Raw genomic sequence first — 23,202 nt, forward strand, 5'->3', positions numbered from 1 at the left:
GCCAAATATAAAATTACACATAAGGAGAATGAAAGATCATGCTTGGGCTGAGCTACAGTCTGAAGAGGTACATAACACGTGAATGCTGAAACTGAATGTGACTACGCAGAGATTAGGACATAGAAAATTCTCTGATGGTTATACATGATGTTCAACATTATAGTAAAAAGATGTATGTAATCATGCATATTTGCAATGCTCTGTATTCTAAAAGTTGACGTTTGTTTTACACCATGATTCTTCAAGATTCATTTATTTTGCCTCCATCTCCTTTTCCCTTTGAGACCAACATGAATGCAGAAAATATGAAGGATGTGAGTCAGCCAAGCATGCTAGCTGGTTGGCTACAGCTGTATTTTTTTTTAAAGGTATAGTCAACATAATGGCATTATTGAATGCCATTGAATTTTAAATATCTAGATGTTGTATACAGTCAAAAATTCAGCATGTCCCATAGCAGGACCCACACTGTTGACCTTTTGATTTTAAAATCTATGTCTAATGCAAGAATTGATGTATTGATGAGGAATAGTTGTTGTGGCATTTACTTCAAATAAATCACATCTGAATTTGGTAGGTGGTCAATTCCCTTAGCCCCCCATATCATTCTTATGTAATTGCATGCATCATTTTTAATTATAATTTGGAATTAAGATCAACCTTTGGGTTCTGAGCCTAATTTTTTTCAGTGCTTCATAAACAAAACTGAAAATCAATTGCTAGTGGCAGCTACATTTTTCAATAGATTGCGTTCAAATTTGCCACAGTGCTAAACTGTGGCCCACTTGATCCATACAACAAAATGACATTTACCTATTTGCATGATGCTAATAATAGTACTACTGTAATTTGACTGGCTTGTGACAGCCTTGTTTCACCAACTTTTCTGACATAAACAAATCTGACTGCTATCGTGCCACCATTTGTTTGATAATCCCCCTAACTCTGGATCTTACATTTGGCAAAACCTTCTTCCATGGTGGATGAATAATAAGGGAAATAAATTTAAAAGAATAATAAAATCAAACAAAACAATCCACTCAAACCCCATAATAACAGCAATCATCATCATCATCATAGCCATTGGTTGGACTTGGAGTTCTCTCAATAAGTCACCCGATTACACTGATAAGAACTATTCGCAGGACTCCACTTCGCGTGTCAGTGAAGCCAGCTGCTTTCGTTTTAGTTCCCTAATTTTAGTTCATCTAATACAGTTCAAAATCCCAGTTTAGTTCCCCAGTGAAGCGCAGAGCGAAACGTATTTGAACGTGATGAGAACGCTTCTGCAGGGCCACTGTACATGCAGGTTTTTGGGATTGAGGAGGAAGAGCGCCCTCTGCCGTCGCTCTTTGGGATCGCTTCGTGGTTTAAAACACGACAGTAAAGAATCTAAGAAATGCTGGTGCAAATACGATTGGCTCGTGTGTACCTGAGTTCTATGTTTCAGAATACAGGAGCCTAGCAAGGAGAGTTTGGAGGATCTTACGCACTTAACGACCCCGTCAGAGAAAGCATTTTGGAAAACTTTCAATAGAACTTTTCAAAATGAAAGAAAAAAATCGGCAATTTCCTGGATTATGCATTTCTGGTAGCAATTTAAAGAAAGGGCTTGAAAAGATTATATCTGTGAAGACGTCACACAAACAAATACAAAAGCACGTGTTTTCCAAGAAGCCTCACACCCTCATTTGCACAGCTTCGATAACTTAAATTTTAGTTTTTTTGTGTGTTGTAGTCAGGGCACCATGGATGTGTTTTTTTTTTTGTTTTTTTTTGCAGTTTTACCACATGTTCATAATGAAATCCCAGTCTGGCGGTTTTACTTCGTTGCTGTCAGGACTTGTGACCATAATAATTTCAATTAAAGTTCATTTGTCCTTAACTAACAACCTACAGTTCAACTGCAGATGACGGAAAATAAGTGTCACTGTTCCGCCCCCCGCAGCACCATCTGGGCTCCTGGTCCGAGTTAGGTAATTGCCAGCCTACGCATTATCTTTTTAATACTGTAATGTCATGCTACATCCACGTGAGGACAGCGTTGGAAGCCATGCTTTCGCTATTGAAGGACGTGCATGAAACGGCCTTATTGAACTACCCCACTTCAGGGAATAATGTTATCAATCACATCACTTGTCAGAATTTTGTACCTATGTATCATTTGCTGTAATATTTCCTCCTAATCCACTCCTGACAAATAGTAAATACATGAAGTTTATTTTTATTCATAGTGAATAGCTGTCCTAACCTTAGTGAAAGCCTGTAGTAAGTCATTTATAGTAACACATTGTCCTAAATATTTGGTCCAAAGGGAAATGTACAGCCATTTGTAGTAATTACTGACAGATTCTTAATTATTATTACATTTAGCAACCTGAAACAAATTCACTTATTAGTCATGTGTGAACTGAGCTCAGTTTGAGATTCAAACAGGAAGGTGGTCACACAATCAAGACATTAGACAGGGTTAAACTGGAAGTGAAATTATGATATCCCTGCTGGAACTGACAGGACAGACAGATCACTCTCAGGGGCAATTAAGATCCAATGATTGGTGTGGTCAAACAGAAGATAAAGGATATGAACTCAAGTTTGTGGCCTACACAACAGTCTGTGCCGTGCTGTTGCCCTGGTCAAATTCTTGTTTAGGCTCTTTGAAGTGGCTTTCAGATATGACAAATGATTCACAGAATAATCGACAGCAATCGCGTAAATAGAGTAAATGATTATGCTCACGAAACACCGCGGATTGTCTGAAATTTGTGTGCTATTGCGAAAGCTACAACATGAGATTGTTTAAGTAGCAAAGATGTCATTTATCGATTTAAATTACGTTAAATGCTCATGACAGCACATCACAGCTTTTGTGAGGTCTGTGTTCTAAACGTTATTGTTCATTGAAATCAACCTAACCCAAAAGTTTATTCTCAGTAAATTAAATTGATTTAACCAAATTTAGCTCCATTTTGTAATCTGAATTTTGTAACACAAGAAAGCTATAATGTGAAACCTTTAAGAGAAAGCTTTGGGATTACTTGCCACTTAATTATTCAAATTGCCATCCTTGTTAATTAAACAATCTCATGCTGTAGCTGTCGCAATAGCACACAAATTTCAGACAATCCGCGGTGTTTCGTGAGCATAATCATTTCATCTAATTACGCGATTGCTGTCGATTATTTTGTGAATTATTCGTTTTATTGTTAATAAAGGAGGATAAAGGGGAACAGGTTGAAAGTAATGATAGATTTAAAGGTAGTGTTTGGGCTTCCCCTGTTTCTAGCTCACCAGCCGCCACTGCTTGAAACAGGCATCCTATCTACTTATGACCCAATCTACAAGCAAGTGAGGTCATCAGACATTGCATCCAAAAGCTAACACTGCACAAATAAGTTTTGTTTTTATGTTGTTGCTGTGCTTGGGGGTGCATTGAATTGCGCAGTGTGGTGTATTGTACAGTGATGCGTTGTTAAATATATACCTATCCATTTTCTGAATTGCAGTATCCAAGTTATGTTGAGGATCATTAACTACCTTGGCCTATAGACTTGTCTAAAAGGACATGGTGTTTAACTTCAGTTCAATATGATTACTAGCCATTTAGGCTTTTAAACACAAGAATGTAAATGTAAATTAAATGGACCACAGCTATAAGTACAAATATATTCACAATACTGTTGTAATGTTATTTGAAGTATGAAGTCCAGATGGACAACAAGGACCAATAATTTCAGAGTACCTACCTCCTCAAGGTCATGTGATGTCATCTGTGGAGTCCAATTTCAACATTTCAGCATCATTTCACTGTAGCTTCTTAGTTTAAATCAAGTTGTTATGTGGAATAACAAGAATACAGCATCTAACAGAGATGGGTTCAGCAACTTAAAATTATTTAAAATTGAACAAATTCATTTGTGTATCCTAAGTAAATACAGATATTAGCTTGACATTTCCTTCCCAAAATTGATTATACATGGTCAATTTATTTATTTCGTGTTGAAAATTCAATGTCAACTTCATTTGCAAATACTACACACTTTGAACATGACTTCAGTGTTAATATCCCACACTGAAACAGCATGGTCTTAACTGCATTCAAGTAGTGTCTGTTGTATGCTACCATATGGCTCCAGTTAAAAAATTATAAGCAAGTACTGATGTGTTGTCTGATGTGCACAGAAGAGGAGACTCTTGAGCAGGAACAAACCCACCATAACCATCCTCAGATTACTGGCCAATATCTGTCGCAGTTCATACGAGGAGAGGGTAACACCCTTCATCGCTCATTTGAAAAAAATGCTTTCCACTGTGAGATCCTTATCTTGATTTTCCTTCCCATAAACCTAATTTTTCTTGAAGACAGGGCATTATGCCCTTGTCCAGCAACACTAGTACACATCGCTTCGGTTTCTAGTAGATTCTCTCCTGCCTCTGGATCATATACTCCCATAGTCCAACATAGTATTTCCTGCTAACCTAAGACCAGCCAGTGGCACCACTAGATTCATAAGCAACATTCTTAAGGGTCACCAGAACTGGAATATTAGTCACTCTGTGAACCTTCATTTTGGTTCAGTTATTCATTTTGTTTTTGAATATTATTTGTCAGCGGCTTATTTGTCAGTGGCTTGCACACTTTAATTAGTTGTATTGTATGGATGGCATATATGGCACAGTATCTGATGTGCTGCGATTTACTTAATGGCATTGGTAATTCAGTAAGATTCTAAATTTTAATGGACAGGTCATATTCATAGGGATTTTTGTTTCAAATTTCCATAAACATTTAATTTGCTCTTGTCTTTAACTTCAGTTTAACTGCACTAGTAATCTTTCCCCTCTTACACTGAATTTAATTATTGTCAAAAAATTGCAATTTTATTTATTGTATTTGTGCCTTCAAGCAATCAGTTTTACTAACTAGTAATTATTTGAGTTAATTAAATATTTTGATTGGGAAGTATTATTCTGTGCGTATATTCTATTCAGTGTATATTAGCCACTGTGAACCCTGAATTCTGTCTTGTGGAAGCACACTGTGGGGGTTAAGGAGGTGATGTGCTCACCCCACAGAAAGCTGCAGCATACCTCATCTGAAATCTCTTTGCTTTTCAACGGTGCCCTCTGTCAAATTGTGGCGACACCTTGATGTGCAACCTTTTCATGACAACAGACAGAATCCAAGTGCCATTATTATCGCCTATGGCATGCATTTCACTCCAACAACCCTGCTGATGTGTTTTGCTTCATAGTTCAGTATGCTATTAAAAGTGAGTCGCTTATGGTTTGCATTTAGGATATTTATATTCAACTCTACAAAGGTGTTGTGGAAAGACTATTGGGCTATTTTGTACATGTCTCAGGCAAGAGTACTGCACTGGTAATATTAAGATTTTCATCTTTTCAAATGACATCTTTCACCATGGCCTGGTGAAGCTAGTTACTTTGCGATTGCCACGTGTCTTCATCGTCAGTATAATGACAGCACAAAACCATAATAATCACAGCCTGCCTGACTAGTATTCAGATCAATACATGGGAGCGTAGGTATCTCAGATGGAATAACACATTTTCTCCCTACTACAGAAGCATTACAAAACACTACGTATTTTCAGTGCTGTTGGTCCTTTCAAGAATAAAGGGCACTGTATTTATCCATCCCTTTGCTGTCCATAGGTCAATGCTAATCTCCAGTCAAGTTTGGTAATGTTAAAAGGTATCTAGTTTTGTTAGTCTGACTGCTAATATGTATTTATTTACTATGGCATTAGTGCTGGCAGAAGGGTAGAAAACAGACTTAAAGTCATTCTTCAAGTCGATCTGCTCAACTTAGTTTCAAAGAAAACTCTGCTGCAACACTTCTGAAAGCAAGAATTTAATGCAAGAATACAGCAGTATCTTTAACGAGGCAGCCAACGTGGTAAGTGTGTTTTTTATTAAGAACACTGCGATGCAGCAAACTCAATTTTCTAACATCTGAGTGGCATTGAATGCCATTGCCCGTCGATAGAAGGCAGTTCTGAAAGGAAGATGTAAATTTTATTTCCGAGCTGCTAACAGTTTGCAGTGAATGGGAGGGCATGACACTGTCTTCTCTTATCAGAGGCATGCTGATCACTTTATACAATATTTACATATTTTGCACCGGAGGCGAAAGGACACCGTTCCTGCCACATTCCAGGGGTCTCACTGACAATCACACATCATGATTTTCACATGAAATTCCACTAGTGGGCACTCGTGTTTCACTTCATAAAAAGACATACCCAATTGCTCCAGCTTCACCGGTAAATCGTACAAACTAATTAAGAGCATTTAAAGGTAACGGGCACAATACCACAACACCAAATTCATTAAAGTACAATATTATTTTTCGTATTATTTAAAATGTTATTATTATTTACAGCAGTACGTGGTATGAACAATCATTATTAATATTTCAGTTTGCCATAGAATGCATTGTCTCTTTCGGAATAGTTCTTAACGACAGTATGTGGTATTAACGTAATGTCTTGCTTTAATATTGAACAGTTGATATGATGTCATTTAATATTGTAAACCCAAAGTATTACGTTCCGTTAACCTTAAAAACACGATTTGCAACATCCATATTAATTATTGTTGTACTAAATGTCTGGTCGTTTTCTTGCGGTTTTTGATTATATGAAAACATTTAAAGTGACATTTCAGCGGTTGTATAGTCGTTCAAAGGGCACAAGTTCATAGAAAACGGGGGCTAGTTAATCATGCGTATGTGGATGTATCATGTTTGACAGTGCCCTGTATGGAGTGATCTGAGACGTACTCCGGCTAGCGCTGAAAGTAGTTCCGGGTTTTCGCAAACCAACAGTTCCCGGATGTTTGCTGCCGAGGCGAGGGGAAAGCAGACGGGGAAAGGTGTTGAAACCGAGGGACGGTACTGACCGACACACCGGCCAATGTAAAGCGAGTCCAACTCGGGACAAGCAACGAAAGTGCCAACGCCAGGGGGTAAACAAGCCCAACCCCCTGGTGAAAGAAGAAGAGGTGGACCTTTGGGGACTGTTGTTCCAACACGAACCTGGACCGGTCCAGTGATATACCCGGGGGTAAGTAAACCGGGAGAACATGGGAATGTGAGTTGAAGCAGGACCCGGGAAGAGAATGTCTCTCATGGGGCAATGGAATGTACTTGAGCACCGGGGATTGATTTGGGCAAGACAGGCCTTGACAGCTCCCCTCCCTCTCACTTTAGAGAGACCAGGCAGGGGGACACCCTCGGTAGGTGTTTAGTCCGCTTGTCAACTAGGTAACGTTACCTATGTAAGCAACACACTTTGTCTCTAATACTCCGCCTGGGCGGAATAATCACATACCCTGTAGTAGCTACGAGAAGCAGTACTTTGCAACGCAGTGCAGCATTTCAGCTAGTTAGCTAACAGCTAGCTCACTGTTACATGGAATTTGAAGATGTCGTTAGCTTGTTGCTTGTCTGCTAGTTAGTTGGTAGTCAGCAGCTAAGTTAGATAACGTTAGTTTAGCTGACAGGAGTGAGCTGGCAAGCTTACAGACAAGTTGTAGAACTTGCTTGCTTGCGAGTAACGTTAGCTTGATGGGTCGGTTTTTTTCATAAGCTGTACCAAAGAGAGAAGCGGCAGCTGGCTAGCAAACGTTAGCTAACTGCCGATAGTGACGTTGTCACTCTAAACCTTACTGTGATTATGTTGCGGGAGGTAGTTCTTTAGCTGTAGTAAGATAATGAGATGAGTGGAATTGGTGTCAAGGCAGAAAGTTGTTTGCTGTTTGTATCGGTAGCTAGCCAGGCAAAATCCGCTCAGTGAGCTCTCAGACAGCGTGGATGGACGGGGCTGAGCGCTACCTAGTTTCTATGTTTAGCCATGATTTTCAGGAGCTGTTGGAATTCTAAAGATGCGATGAATGCTAACGTTAGGCTGACATTGCGATGTTCCGATAATTTTGCCGTTTAGTTGGCTGGTCAGCCAAAATCTATCTAGTAAGCTGGCCAACAGTGTAATGTTGACCGACGGAACGGATCATTTCGACGCCTGTAATTTTTGGATGTTTTAAATGAAGCATTGCTAGTTAGCTGCATCATCGACCGAAATGTACACTGGAGCAACTTTGACAGGAGTGACGACAACCCCTGTCACTCACAGCTAGTTAGCTAATGTAAGTGCCCTTCCTAACCTGCCTTTCAAGTAACGTAATAAGTTAACTACCCAATTAGTTGTAAGGGATGATAACCCAACCAAGGAAACCTGGCCGCGTCGATCTTGATAACTGTAGTATCAAGCACCGACACGTTAATATCAGCCTGCCAGGCAGCTTGCGGTTACTTTGCTTGCTATTGTACTGTCACGAATGCAAAGCGACGACTAGCTAGCTAGCAGTTTGCAACAGCGGGTATGGCGAGGGAGAATAGATAGATAACGTTACTGTAGCTATCCTTAACATCTAAGCTGAGCTTGTGTGTTGTTTGGTGTTGTTTTATTGCGCGGACGTGACTTCTATATGGAGGGGGATGGTGTTGGTAAATATATCTCGTATGTAGTCTTGTATTAATCTAATATTTTAGTAATAGATTATCTAGAAACACTAAATATAATTAGTTACCTAGCTGACAGTTGAGTAGTTATTCACGTAAGGTGTTGTTGAACTGGATGCGAGTCTAGAGTTGTGCTTATCCAGCACTGTTGTCGTGGTCATCCAGTAGACGTTCATCTGTCTGTCGTGCAAAACCCCGGTGCGAATGTGGAAAAGCAGGAGTTTAACAGCACTGGCGTTTGACATATGTTCAGGATGAAATCTCACGCTGCACCTCGCTGTAATTTCAGTGCAGGTTAGAGATCTGAAATAACCTTGTTCTCTTTAACAGGCAATCAAGTGCCGTAAAATGTCATTTATAGTCTTATTTATATTCGTTCTAGTCATTTGATCATTGAATTATTATTTCATGCTAATGGAGCCCCCTCCCCCAACGTGGTCTGCAAATCAGCTTTATAAATGAGGTTTGGTAGCTAATGTACTTTTATTTATATAGTTAGGATGATTTTGTCTTGACTTTGTAAAAGATTGAAATGTAAATAAGTCATTATTGAACAGGAGATATTTGACTGTTCCAGGTGTGAGCTCAAGGTCACACACATTTCGGTGGTCTCGGGCTGCCTAATTGCAGTGCTCTTCATCCTGCTGCATCAAGAACATAGAAGTAGGGAGATGTTAGGGAACACAGTAACCAAGGCATTTACACAGTGTGCTATATTGTATGATATATGAGTTGTGGGCCTCTGTATTTGGCCATGTTTTCCTTATCTACATCTCTGTGTTCCTTTTTCAGCGTTTGTGTGTCGTGAAGAGGGGACGAGCATTTTAGAGTTTGCTCAGAAGACTGGCTTTTAATATGCTCAGTGCTTTCGTTAGAGGAGATGGGAAATGGGTACTGGCCATTTTTGTGGTCTTGGTTGTTTAGACTGGATCACAGAATGTACAGAACAAAGAGATGTTAGCAAGGGATTATGTTGCTGTGGTGTTAAGTGTGCATGTGTACTGTAGCAGAGTTATCCCATGTGTTTTTATTGTGTTAATTACCCTGTGTGTTTATACTGTGTAAATTCTGTGCGTTTCACCTTGAATAATTCATTGAATTCACCTGTGAGAGACAGCCTTGTATTTTACACATCTTACCACTGATATTGACATGACTAGTAAGTAAGATACCCGTTGTAACAAAAACATACTTCTGCCATAGACCGTACTAAGAGCACAGCTCCCCAACACCTGTTTATGAATGATCTTTACATTATCGGCTAACTGTTCTCTTGTAGCAGCACAGGGAATACAGAAAACCGTTTTTTAACGTGTTCTACCTTGGTAGGGTTTGTTCCAACTTGACACCGTTATAAGAGCTGACCCCAAAGGCCCAGCTAAGTACATTCTCTGCATTCACATATCGACTACACTGGCCTAGGCTATGTGTGGAATGCGGAGAATTCACTACTGTCCGCAGGATTTCTGAAAGGAAAGACACAAACTGGTAGCGCTTGTAACATGCCTCCGTAACGTTGCTGGGAGAATTCACATATTACACCTAATCTGTCTGTAGAGAACATTCTAATCTCATTGTCATATTTCCCCTTGCCAAGTAACAGCTGGCATTCCACCGAACCGAGCGGGCATAACGTGGTTACACATGAAAAAAATCGCAGGGAATTGCAAACAAACCCAGATATCTGATGTTTAACATCATTTGAGATTACATTACAGCATCTGAATTCTGAGTTATGACAATATTTGTGACAGGTCCTTTTCACATCGGTTCTGCAGAGCCACCAGTCATACCACTGTATGCTGCACAAAAAAAGGAAGAAAGAAGACCCCCCCCCCCACCACCCACAATCCCTACATCACCTGGGAACCTCTGATGTCACACAGGCCCCACAAATGTAACATGGCACTGGCTACAAGCAGACTCGTTTAAACAGTAATGTTTGGGGTACTGAGCAGCCTTTACATTGTAAGCAGACTCGTTTAAACAGTAATGTTTGGGGTACTGAGCAGCCTTTACATTGCAAGCAGACTCGTTTAAACAGTAATGTTTGGGGTACTGAGCAGCCTTTACATTGCAAGCAGACTCGTTTAAACAGTAATGTTTGGGGTACTAGGCAGCCTTTACATTGTCTTTGAATGTAAGTAGTCGTGATGGACCCTCCTCTGTGTACCGTCCTCAGCTGAAAGCCTGTTTTTCTGTATTCAGCACCTCCAGTGGCCATTTAACAGCAGAGCTCAGTCAGGATTGTATGCCCAGGGTGAACGCTATAGAGCTCAGTCAGGATTGTATGCCCAGGGTGAACGCTATAGAGCTCAGTCAGGATTGTATGCCCAGGGTGAACGCTATAGTACCCTTAACTCAAAGGCATCAACAGTGTAGCCACAGTGCTATTTACTCGCCTGTACCCATAGCCCTGTGTAAAAATGCCTGCTATTTAAGTGACAGTCTTTGGAGAATAATATATCCATATCTTATTAGTGGATCTTAATGATTTGTGTAGAGAGAAGTCTAAGGCCAGGTAATGTATTTCTGCCATACAGAAATCACTTGTTTTGTTGTTGCCTGATGCACAGAAAACGCCAAGCAGAGGAGCTCGTCTTCGTTTGCACCGGGCCCACTGTAGCACCTGAGTGGATTGGCGGTGATTGCATCACCACCCATTGACTTCCATTTTCAGCCCATGCCGTTCAATTCACCGATCTGGAAGCTTTTAGGTTCTGCCCGTGGCAGTTCATGTACACGCCGTTCCGCCTCGGTTTGTTGCATCAGATTGTTGAATCGGCGTTGTTATGCTGAGTTCAGGTTTCGTTTGGAACAGACTCCAAAGGCTGCACAAGAGATGCCGCAGAGAGATTTGGAAGAATTCTCTGATTGGTGTGGTGTTCTGGTTGGGCAAAGCTAATTGTGTTTGAAGGAGGTGACATAATTCAGCGTGATAAATTCTGGTCAGCAGTGTGCTGGAGCCGTTTCTCTAATGTAGCATGGTGAGGAACCTGATTCAACACTTTGTGGTTTTAGCAGAGCTCAGAGGTGTGAGTGCGCACAGGGAAGTGTGACCCCGATAATGTTAGAACAAGAGCACAGATAGTGTGCATGAGCCAGGCGCACGCAGCCCAGTGCGACTGATTGCGAGGCAATTCTTCTTGCACTTCTTGCACATGGCAATTTGATATAGAGTGGAGTATGATTTTATGCTGTTGGTTTCGGTTGTCTCTCAAGGTTTTGACACACTTAATATTTTGTGAGTACCTGATGTCACTCTATCAGATGCATTGGCCAGTGTATCCCTGACTTTAAACTGGGGACCTTGGTCTTTAGCTTGGCAAAAGCCAGGTTTTGAAACCCTGACGGTGTCCATGTCTGTACACCGTGTTAAACCAACACAGGCCTAATGGTGAGTTAGTTCATTTTGTTACACATGACATATGAGTAAGATTAAAAAATAGTTTTAAAGGCATGAAGCATGATTCTGTTGGAAAATAAAGACACTTAGATATCAGACATGTAAGGGCTATTGACTTGGCTTGTGCTTGGTTTGTCCAGGTTCCCTAGGGCTGACTTTCTTCTACTGACTTTTTTTTTTCCAAAAGATGTGATCAGATTAATTTTAAATTCAGTGTAAATGTTCATGTTTTTTTATGTATTAAAAACTGAAAATAAACCATGTTTATTACAGCGGTTGGGTGTACATCTTTGCACAGAACCTTCCTTGGGAGGACTGTTTTTTTTTCCTGCATGCATTCATTTGATTGGTAGTGCCGACTCATAGTCTGTCTGTTTAATTCATCAGCCGAAGCCTCACTGTTCAGAATAGAGGTCGGTACAGCTGTTTTGAGCTATGCAGAGCCCTGTGCTGTCTTTTTTTATTTTGCTATTCCTTGCTGTGGTGTTGCTGCTTTCTCTGTTATTTAAAATCAGTTATCTAATTGTACAAAGGTGCATTTTTACCACCTTCTGTCTTGAATGTGGGTTTTGTTTTGCACTGTACAGATCTAGATTTGCTTCAGTGGTTTTAATGAAGTGTCAGTATGATCTGGCATTGCGTACTTACTGACCGGACTTATCGGGTCGGCGCAAGCCTGCTTCATATGCTTCTGCCATTCCAGGTGCTTCCCTTCAAATGTGCTGGTAGAATTGAAATCATGTCATATGAATAATTGGGTCTGTGTTCAGAATGCAGTGGAGGGAGCTTAGAACCTCTTCACTGTAATATTCTAAAGGGATGTTTGAAGGGAGTCAGATTTTCAGGAAGCAGAGGTAGTTTTTTGTGACCTCATCATGAAATGAAAAAGGCCACACTAAAAACATCCAATCAGGATTCAAGAAATTTGCCCAGAGCTGTTTGACAAATAGCTTGACATGCGTGTACAGTGTAAAAATTCAGCATAAAAATCATTTTTTTGTTTCCTGGTGTTAAAAATGGTTTCTCAGTTGTACTTACAAAATATTTGTTTGTGTCCTTCCTTGATTTACTTTGAAGAAGGCAAAGAAATTTAAGAGGACTTCCTTTTGTAGAGTTTTAGGATCAGCTTGGTTAAAATTTGTTGCAGAAACGAGACTTAATTTTACGCTTGGCTGGAGCCCCACTAAAAGGGTGAAGTTGTAAAGGCATTTCCAGTGATGATTGTGGGCTCTTCAGAGAGACGGGATATGCAGCCTGAGAATGAAGGATTAATCGCCTTTCCAGAACCCGATTCACTGAGTATAGTGTAATTATGGCTTTTTATTATCACCGTACTCCCTCATGTAATGTGCAATTTCTATTGATCAAAAGTGTTCCAAATCTATAAATTTAATGCAAATGTTGAAACATGGTCAATACACAAATTTTTATTCTTGTCTTTTACTTAAAAAAAGGCAATTCATGCATATCGATTGACCTCTAGAGAGATCAGGCTTTGAGTAAAAGGGAGTAAAAATGTATATCTATATATTTTTCCTCAATCAAGGAATCACCAGTTCCTTATTTGGGCAGCTTGCTAATTCCCATCAAGATGAGAGCTGCCTGAGCAGATTTTCCACGTTATTATTGGTGCAGAGATTTGTGCACTGGCTTAAATGGTGTTGATTGAGAGTAATTTGGCTTTTTAATTGCAGAACAGCTGCCGCAGTTTCTGCTGATTGCCCTTTGTAGAAGTTCTCAGTAGATCGCGCATAGACCTTGAAGTACTTCATTAAAATGCATGATGAGGAACCGGACAAAATGAAGTGAAGAATGTTCCAAATTTTCTTAATTGTTTGGAATTTAAATTTAAATTAAGAACATATCAATTACTGACATAGCAAAATGTATCACACATTAAAATTTTAAACATGACACTTCTGACTCACCCACATATTAAAAGCTAATTCGAGATGATTTTTTTAAAAGTTAGGCATGTCATAGCACATGTGGGGATTTGTTTTTTCTTCATTCTGATGAAATCTGATAAAATCATTTATTTGGCAGCATGTATTTTTGGCCATAGGGAGCATAATCCACTGTAAAATCAAATATTTTCATTGAATAGTTTCAATTAACTGTGTGTGTTAATTTGATTAAAAAGCAGAGAACCTCAGTCATATTACAGCCCAGGAGCATGCAGTCATTTCAATCATACATGTTTACGTACGTAAATCACGGTTACCAGTTACTCTGATCATGGATACATTTGAACATTGTAACATTGCAAATACACTACAGTTCCACAGAATAAATGCATACATACATAGCTTTTCAAATGCATTCCCATTCATAACAATAGGATATTGTCATTCACACAATTTAATTTGTTCCTATCTATCATTTCCTGTTCTCATGCCCAACATTTCTCTTCAAGATTTACATTAAAAGGTCAAACTCTTAAATCGATAAGTATAATACCTGTAAACTGCGTGCCTCCCTAACAAATTCTTTGACGTTTTGCCAAACAGAGACATACAGTGCTTCCTCTTCCAACTGTCTGCTATCTGAATGGTAGTGTCAGTATGCACTACAGTGGGGAAGCTGCACAGAGAAAGCACTGCTTGTGGTGTGAGCGTTCGACTTCATTCACAGGAGCTTCCTGACAGCAAAGTGGAAGCACAAGATTTGCAGGAAATGTGCTGCTCCCACTCTCAGTTGAATCATCTTTACTACACAGGCTTTACCCGCAGCCTGGGATACTCCTTCCTGAGTTCCACTGAGCTCCCCATTTCTCTGGGTGTTTAAATATCCAGAAACACGATTGGGTGCAGTGCTGTTTTTTGGTCTTTCGGATGTTGCTAGGCAGAAGCGAGACTGTTAACAGCCCATAGTTTTACAGCATGTCTTATGTGGTAGTTACTAGGTGTGCATACTGATAAACAGCTGAACACCTGTTTAAAAAGGTGGCTTGCATTTCTGGATTTAGCTCAAACTGTAAAGCAGCCGGTTAAATTTCGGTATCAGTGTCTGTTGCGATCTCTTTAATGCAGGTTTGGCAACACGCCTTGCAACTTTACAAAGCAAACAGCAGTGGAACCCTGGATTCAAGCACTCTGTCACAACGGTCAACTCCATCTTTATTTATTTTATTCTATGGGAATGCTTTGCCGTAAGATTTGCGTTTTGTCAAATTGATGTTCTGGCAAATAATGGTAGTATACAAGTATACATTGGATACTTGCTGAAATCTACTAATATACATTTACATTGACATTACATATAGTCATTTGGCAGACACTTTCATCCAAAGCGACTTACAAGTGAGGCAGAGTACAACACAAGCAGAAAAATCCATAAGGGGTAAACAATATTAGAAGCATATATACGTAATAAGACTGACTTGCTTAAAGCCGGGACATTCTTGCCATGTAATTCAGTAGTTGTATTGTATTAAAAAAAAAATGTGTTTGCAGAATGCGTGCCCTGTCATGATGTGGGTCTCCATCAGTGCCGCTTGCCACCTTGAATTGAAGGTGCAGCCACTGGTGAGAAACGTTCAGAACATTTGCATTACACATCCGGTAAAGTTCAGCCAGGTGCAGAAAAATAATTATCCTTTGTTTTCTGAAGCCTAGACAGCAGTGACTGCTGATTCGCTTTTCTTTTTTTCAGCGTCATGAATTATTGGAATTAGGCCTGTTTGGCCGAACCGCGCAACCTGTGTTCTTTTACCCCCCCAACCCCCCCCCCAGCGTGCGGCAGGGGCGGAACCTCGGCGTCCCCGACACACCCCTTGGTGTGTTCTGTAAATGCGTTTAGCACCAAGCGTGCGGGCGGATGTTCCCCGCCTTGGTTTGCCCTGGCCTGATTGCGGAGGATCAGTGACCAGACTTGGAGTGTGCGTCTCCTTCATCTTCTTCAGACAGCTGCGATGGGCAGGCTGTGTGGCGTAGCAGAGTGCCAGCACGCACTCATTTCATGAAGGACAGTGGTTAATCTCACCCAATCGCTGAGCTTGCAGATGCCTCCGGAGCCAGTCACACGCGCACAGGCTTTCAGGAAGGACTGAAGCTTCATTTATTTTTTTTGGGGGGGTGGGGGGGTGGGGGGTAAACAGGTAAAACGCACTGCAGCTAATGAAACTGAATTCAGTGGAATCAAACAGCACAGCGCTGGGGGAAAAATAATTTCCACTTCATTCGGCACCATCGAAGTCGATGAACAGATTTTTATATAAACAGCGCATGGCGCAGCTGGAGAATGGCTTTATTTCACAAATGGAGGATGAAACCTCCCAGATCAGTGCTGTTAAAAGCAAAGAAGCAGCGGTCTTGGAACTCAAGGGTCTGAACTGACTGTAATCTCTAATGAGATTTTTGAGGCAAAAGATCTGTGGGCATTAAAGGATGCTGTGAGCTGTTTTTTCTTTTTCGAAAGAGGAAAAAAGATGTTAGTAGTTTACCTAACGCTTATTTTTTAATATGTACACCTAATTGGAGCGGGAAGTAAATTTGAGGTTTATTGGGGACAAAGTCAGGTGAATCTGAAGGGAAATCCAGTGGTAGACACAGCGGGAACCCCCTCCCCTATAGTGGCCCTCCCCATACCATTGTTTTCTCTTTCTCAACCATTTGCGAGTCGTACGAGAAGTTCACCCCTACCGTGACAACCTTTTGGACTTGTGCAGGAGCGTGGGACATAGAGTCTGCCAGTGCAACTGTTTCACATTGGATGTCCCACAGTGCACCAGGAAGCCGGGACCACTCGGGGTATAGGCAGATCTCCCCAACGTGGTCAGAGCAAGTCATAGGCACCCCAACGAGTCGTAAGGTTACAGTGGTCCCTACAGTGATACAGGGGACACTGGCTAACCCACCCACCCAGTAGCTGTCGTGGGTCGCGGGGTTCAGCCCGTACCAGGAACAAGAGCCTTTTCTCTCTGAGCCTCTCAGGAGCTGCCAGCACTCTCATTTAAAAAGCGCATCCATCCAAGCACTTTCCCTGGGGTTCATACACTCATAATATGTGCATTTTAAGCAAGCCTTGATCAAACAGTATAAGACATAAGAAGGGTAATATTAGGAAGCTAGAATCTATTTTAATCACGTTTCATCCCAGTGAAACCAAACCTACAGAAAGCCATCCCATCTTTCAGCGCTTATTAGATTAGAGATTTTGTCTTTTGGCTGAGCACGCCAGTGGCTTGTTTAAAAGAAATAAAGAAAAAAAGACCTTAGCTCGTTCAGCCTCTACGTCAGTGATGATGTCAGAGGACAGCTGCTGACCCTCTGTCCTCTCCTCTCTTCGTACACGCGGTGCAGAGCAGAGCTGACCCGCTGTTCAGGTCAGTCTTAACACGTTAAAGACAGGCACCCTAAATATACTCTCACATGATTCATGTCGTCTTTCATTTTCAGAATGTAAAAAAAAAAAAAAAAAAAAAAGAACCCTTGTCAATTTAAGCAAAACAAATGATGGGGTGATAACCTTGGCATGGAATAACCCGGGGGTGAATCGCTAAGCTGGCGCTGTTTAAAGCCGCCTGGGTTCACTGCGGAGGGTCGTGTGGCAGACTGTGTCAGCCGTTCACAATGCGCCGTAGCTGCCTAGGGTAAGAGGCACGGGTCGGGTCGAGCTCGGACAGACCCTTCAGCCGTGCGCAGTTAACAGCCTGGCGGGCCGGGCACCTGCCGCAGCACACGCTGCTCCCTGCGATGTTAGTGGGGTTTTACGCTGATTACCTCGTTACGCCGCTCGTTCCGCTGAGCCCGGCCCGTCGGGTGGTGACCCAGCTGCACCGAGATTTCGGTGGGGTGGGGAACGGGGCCAGACCTCGGCTTTCACGGGAACACGCTGTCAGGAACGTGCACGCTGTTCATGAAAATCAAACCGCTGTGCACACAGGAACACCGGGGTCTTCATTCTTTTGTTAAAACAGTCACATGTTGTAATGAGGACATGGCTGGCTTTGCTTTCTCTGTCATTCGTACATACATGCTACATGCATAATGTTTTGTAACTGTTCTGGAGGGATAAGGCATGATTGCACCATGAAACGTGCCTGATTGGACCATTACCATCCCATCGTTGTTATTCTTCATAACAGCGTTTGATTGGCTGGAATTAAACCTGTGTGTATCAGGGTTTAAGGCTAAGACATACTGACAGGATATCCACAAGCTGCAAACTGCGAATGTTTAACCAAGTAGCCGCTGCGTTTCACTTCCTTGTTGGCCTTGAAATACAGAGAAATTGGGTATCTTGAGAGATGGGACCAACTCATCCATAAAATTGCACTGCGTCACAGGGCCAATTAAAGGACAAGAACAATGACAACGTTGGCCCACACTGCATTAATTACAGGACTGATATGGTGTGTGATCTCAGTAAGTGATGTTGGTCTTGTGTGCTATTGTAATTGCATTATTTGGATAGTGCAGACAATTCCGTTTAGTGTCAAGGTGCAGCTTTGTTTAGGTTAGTGTCTTGTTGGATCTCTAACTAGAAGGTATGATGATAATAATAATAGTAAGAAGAAAAGGCAGAAGAATGAGCAGGATTCAGACAGCAGCCTGTTAAAATTGTGGCGAAGTCTCACTAGCTACACTGACACTATTGTGCTCTCACCTTGTGCATACCAATGACTCATTTGGAATTCAGCGTTGACCCCGCGGTCAGCCCTGTGTCTCTGAAAGCCTTTTTAAATTTTCCCCTTGTTAAAGTGATTATTTAAATGACCAGCCATGAGGTGGAGTGATTAGACCCCTGTTGGTAAATGGACTCTAGGCGGGCTGAATGCATCAGTTGTACTCTTTTTTTTTTTTTTTTTTTTTTTTGCATGGACACTCCCCCATCAGATTAACAATTGGGCGATCGCTGGCAATACATGATATATCACAGCAATGCTACATCCTCCCCCCGGACCAGTTATTTGATTGACAGTTTTTAGGGGGTAATAGCTTGGGTGATACTATGGTTTTGGTCTTGTGTTCTGCTTGTCTTGTATTATGAATAATAATACTGAACAAATGAATTCAGTGGAAAGCTTTTCACAGGGTACGCAGGTATAAGAGTGAGTTAATCATCTGAAACACCAATTCAGCGCTAGAGACAACGGTAAAATAGGCGGATAACTTGCTAATTGCATTAAGCTAGCCAGCCAAATGCATGTTATGTAGCTGAAGATATCTAGACAGCCATGTGTGTAGGGGTGTTAACCTTCTCTTGAAAAGTTAAATAAAGTCAATATAATTGCTATTGGTTGCGGTTACCACACATGTCCCTCCCTGCCCTACAAAGCACAGGGAATGTACAGGCTGAAGAAGTGTGCTTGTTCTAATTCTGTCCTCTTGCCAACTCTTGTGTTAAAGTACACTTTTTTCCAAAATGTGTCAGTGGAAGCTTATTACAGGTCTTGCTTAGACAGGTCATGTCTTGCTGTAACTACCTGGTCAGTTCTAATAATAAAAGAGAAATTGCACAGGAAAAGCTAATGAATCAATATTATCAATATTTATATTTATCAATATTTTAAATCCTGCTTAACCAGGCAGAGTGTTCTCACTGTAAATTTAGGCTCTGTTAAAAAAACAAAACAAAACAATAAGAAGTTGTTTCCTACATCAGTAGTTTTTGAAATGTCATGCATTGATGGAAACTGCCTATTTTAGAGAACCTAAGAGAACCTTTGTAGCAAACTCTTTTTTTTTTTTTTTTTTAACAAATTCATCCTGCAGGGTTCACTGCTTTGTGGCTAACTGTACAATGCGGGGTACAGTAACACGTGTTCGGCCTTGTGTAGCCCGCTCATGGCCGTGGCCATGTCTGCGTTGGTGTGTTGGTGCTTCCGTGCTCAGCGGAGTGACAGCAGTATCATTTCTGAAGGTCTTTCCCCGTCTGTTTCTGTGGCACTGCACACGTCAGAGACCTCGAACCGTGCAAATCAAAGAAACTCACTGCGCCTTTGCACTGGAGCTCTTCAGCATAGCTGAGGCTTAAATTATCCTGGTAGACTTGTTTGGAACTTCCTCACAGGTTCTGCTTTAATCCAATATTAAGTTGCTACACTCTGAGCCTGGTGTAGAGATAGAAGCAACTCATCCTTCATTAGTGATGCAGCACATCAGAATGCAGATCAGCTATGAAGCCATTCATCTCCCGGAAAGGCTTGCCTGATTCCAATTTGAATCTTGTTTGCAGTCATATTGTGGGGGCCCACTTCTCTGTGTTAAAGAAGTCTCTTTATGTGAAAGATCAGAGGGGATAATTGCATTTAAGTGAACCTCATTTAGAACTGGCCGGAGCAATTACAGTAACTGCAGTTCTAGGCCTTTTCATGGCAGACGGCAGCTGACAGCATCCAAAGCTGTATTATTGAATTTTCTATAAAGGCTCAGATTGACAAGGATGGAGCGTTATGAATATGGCAACAGTTTATACATTACATTTTTAATGAGTTTTAACAGTTCTCATTCAGCCGATTTGCATCTAAAGAAACGGTGTAATTAAAAACAACAATAAAAAAACGGTGATCCTTCAGAAAAATGTAAATTACTCTTTGCTATCAGGTGCAACAAAGCCGTAGCAGTTCCTTCAAGCAAACATCCCTAGGCTTTTGGGAACTGTTTTATTATTAATATTATTCCAAAGCCAAACTTTTAGGCTTGCTCAGTTGGGTGCTTTAATCTATTTTTGCTGTAAATGAATGAATTTTTAAAGAGGACTTCTGGCTGGATATTGGTGGATGTGGGATTGCGGTAGGTGGTCTGTGACGCTGTGGCTGTTCTGTTACTGCGCAAAGCCCTGGTTCATAAACAGAATCCTCCTGTCTCCTGGGACCCGCGATGGGAGTGTGCCGAGGCAGCGCACCTTCATTTTTTATTTATGCGAAAAAATCAGCCGCTTTAACATCGCCGTTCGTAGAATCGTGCTCCATCTTAGGGTGGGGGGTGTGCTTTTCCTGATGGCGGTGGTCACATATTTAACAGCACGTGGGAGGAAGAAGGGGAAGCTAATTGATGGCTGGGATTGGTGACAAGTGAGTGGTGTTCGGGATGGGCTTGTGCCGCTGACCGCATCTGTGTTCACGTCTGTGTTTGCTGTCTTTTGCCGTACGACTCGGTGTACTCGCTTCCATGTTCTCTGTCTTTTACCGTGCAAGTCAGCCTACTCACATCCGTGTTCACCAGCTCTTTCCTTGTAAGCTGAACACCGTCCCTTTTCAAACAGAACGCTTTCAGAAGTGCCTCCTCTGTCTCGCAGTTTCCACTGTGATTTCAGTCTTGGCGCCAACCCAAGCAAGACATGGCAGCCTGATTCTCGGTTTCTGGTTGAGTAAAAGCGCCTTTTCACATTTACCAGTTGATTTGTAGCCCAGCCCCTTCTCATGTGTCATGTAGGTGTGAAATTAGGAGTAAAGTTTGTTTGGTTTCGCATTGGTTCGCTGCCCTGGTGATTTGTGACGTGGTTTCTGTCTTAAACTGAATCGCAACATGATACAACTTTACTTTCTGATACCGTCAGCCCGCTGGAAGGAGATCAGTTATTTTATTGAAAATGGGACAGTGAAGAAAGTAACAGAGGAAGCGATAGCCGTGCTCTGGGTGCGCACTGCTCCACATGTCTCAGCTAACGGAAGTCTCTGGGCAAGCAAGTTGCACCCCTGTGCAGCTCATGCTAAATGCCAGTAGGGCAGTAGTCAGTGATCATAGACACTGTATCTTTTATAAAAATCATTGAATGTAGTAAAAGAAAATTGGTGTTACTGTGGCTTCTGGTAACTTTAGCACTTGTGCATGCTGCACTGGCTTATGGTAAGCTTTGTCCCTATGGAGATGGTATTGTAGCTTATGATAAATTTGGTGCTTTTGCATGCTGCTCTGTCTTATGGTAACCTTCATCTCTCTCTGGTGCCCCACAGCCACACCCATGTGAGTATCCTGCAACGCAATGTATACATAATACAGAGTGTATGGTTCAATCAGTTTTCAATTCATGGTGGTTCAGGTGGAACCAGTGTATAATTCGGTTAGGTTGAGAAGATGTATATGAATATATAATATGCATATGGATATGTGTAAAGATATTCTACGTGTGCTGGAGAAAGGCAGTGCACAGTGTAGCTCTGCCACTGCTTTACAAACCCAGTGATGTTGCTGCAGGTCTGTTGCTCTGCCTAGCTTGTTGTTTCTCTGAACATGAGTATCTGATGGCTTAAATATAAGGAGACTGCAACAGTGGTCTATCAGCTCATCACATCCTCTGTATTTAAGTGATCAGGGACATTCACAAGCAGAAAGAACTGGTTTTGTCGGAGTCAGATTTCTCCCACAGTTGCGCTCGGGTGCTAAGAGCGCTAATGACCCAGTAATGCCATCAGGGCTTGGACCCAGCATCCGGGCTGCAGCCTGCGAGTCAGAAATGACTTTACTCATGTCTACATACATCATAAATCATATATCGCAATGGATTTTGACCAGAATTCCTTTCCCAGTAGGCCAGTGGCACTGAAGTGCTGCTGATCAAGTAGCTGCTTCTGCTGGCCCGAGGCAGCAGTCGAATCCTGCGAGGAGTTATTTGACTGAAAATTGATTGAGCATTGAGGCTTTATTAGGGCCCTGTTTCCCTAGTTACTTGCCTGTGCTTAACAATGTGGCTAATGAGTCACGCTGTCTCATAAAATATGTCTTGGGATTTTATTTGAATTAACTCATGTTAGAAACCAGCTGTCCTTCATCTGTGATCTTAAAGAACTTGGAGAGTCTGTTTGGCTTAAAATTCATATTCTGGATTTTTTTTTTGTCTCTGTTGGATTGAAGCATGGATATATGATTCTCAAACGGCCTTAAGAGACTTGCAAGCTGTGAACAAGAAAAAAAGGCTTTTGCTAAGCTTATGCAGCTTGAATAATGTTATGGCACCATTTAATATCCTTTTAATTACAATCGCTTAAGTATATAGCACACTCAGTCACTGCTGAAAATGACCCCCAAATACATTATCTTATTAACGGAGAGATGATCAATTGCTTAATTTTTAGTGTGTGTGTGTGTGTGTGTGTGTGTGTGTGTGTGTGTGTGTGTGTGTGTGTGTGTGTGTGTAGGAGGGGGTAGAGAGGGGAGATGTTCTTCTACACAGCATCGCAATATGTCTTTGCTGTAATGGCATTGTTTCTCAGAATTTCCTATACAGTACTATACTAAGTGTTTACTAATAAAATGCTATAATGTTCATATTTTTTATTATTTTCGAAGTGACAATGAAATAT

General features: G+C 41.4%; 1 protein-coding gene across 1 annotated transcript in view; it reads left to right on the forward strand.

The window, feature by feature from the left end:
* The first annotated feature begins 6,875 nt into the window (after window positions 1-6,875).
* Window positions 6,876-23,202, forward strand: part of LOC118781215 (forkhead box protein J3-like) — a 115,216-nt gene continuing 98,889 nt past the window's right edge. Inside the window, exon 1 of the mRNA XM_036534147.1 lies at window positions 6,876-7,091. The gene's annotated coding sequence lies outside the window, so the exon portion shown is untranslated. The remainder of the gene's footprint in view (window positions 7,092-23,202) is intronic.

The sequence above is a fragment of the Megalops cyprinoides genome, chromosome 7 (assembly GCF_013368585.1).
Source record: "Megalops cyprinoides isolate fMegCyp1 chromosome 7, fMegCyp1.pri, whole genome shotgun sequence".
Taxonomy (NCBI): domain Eukaryota; kingdom Metazoa; phylum Chordata; class Actinopteri; order Elopiformes; family Megalopidae; genus Megalops; species Megalops cyprinoides.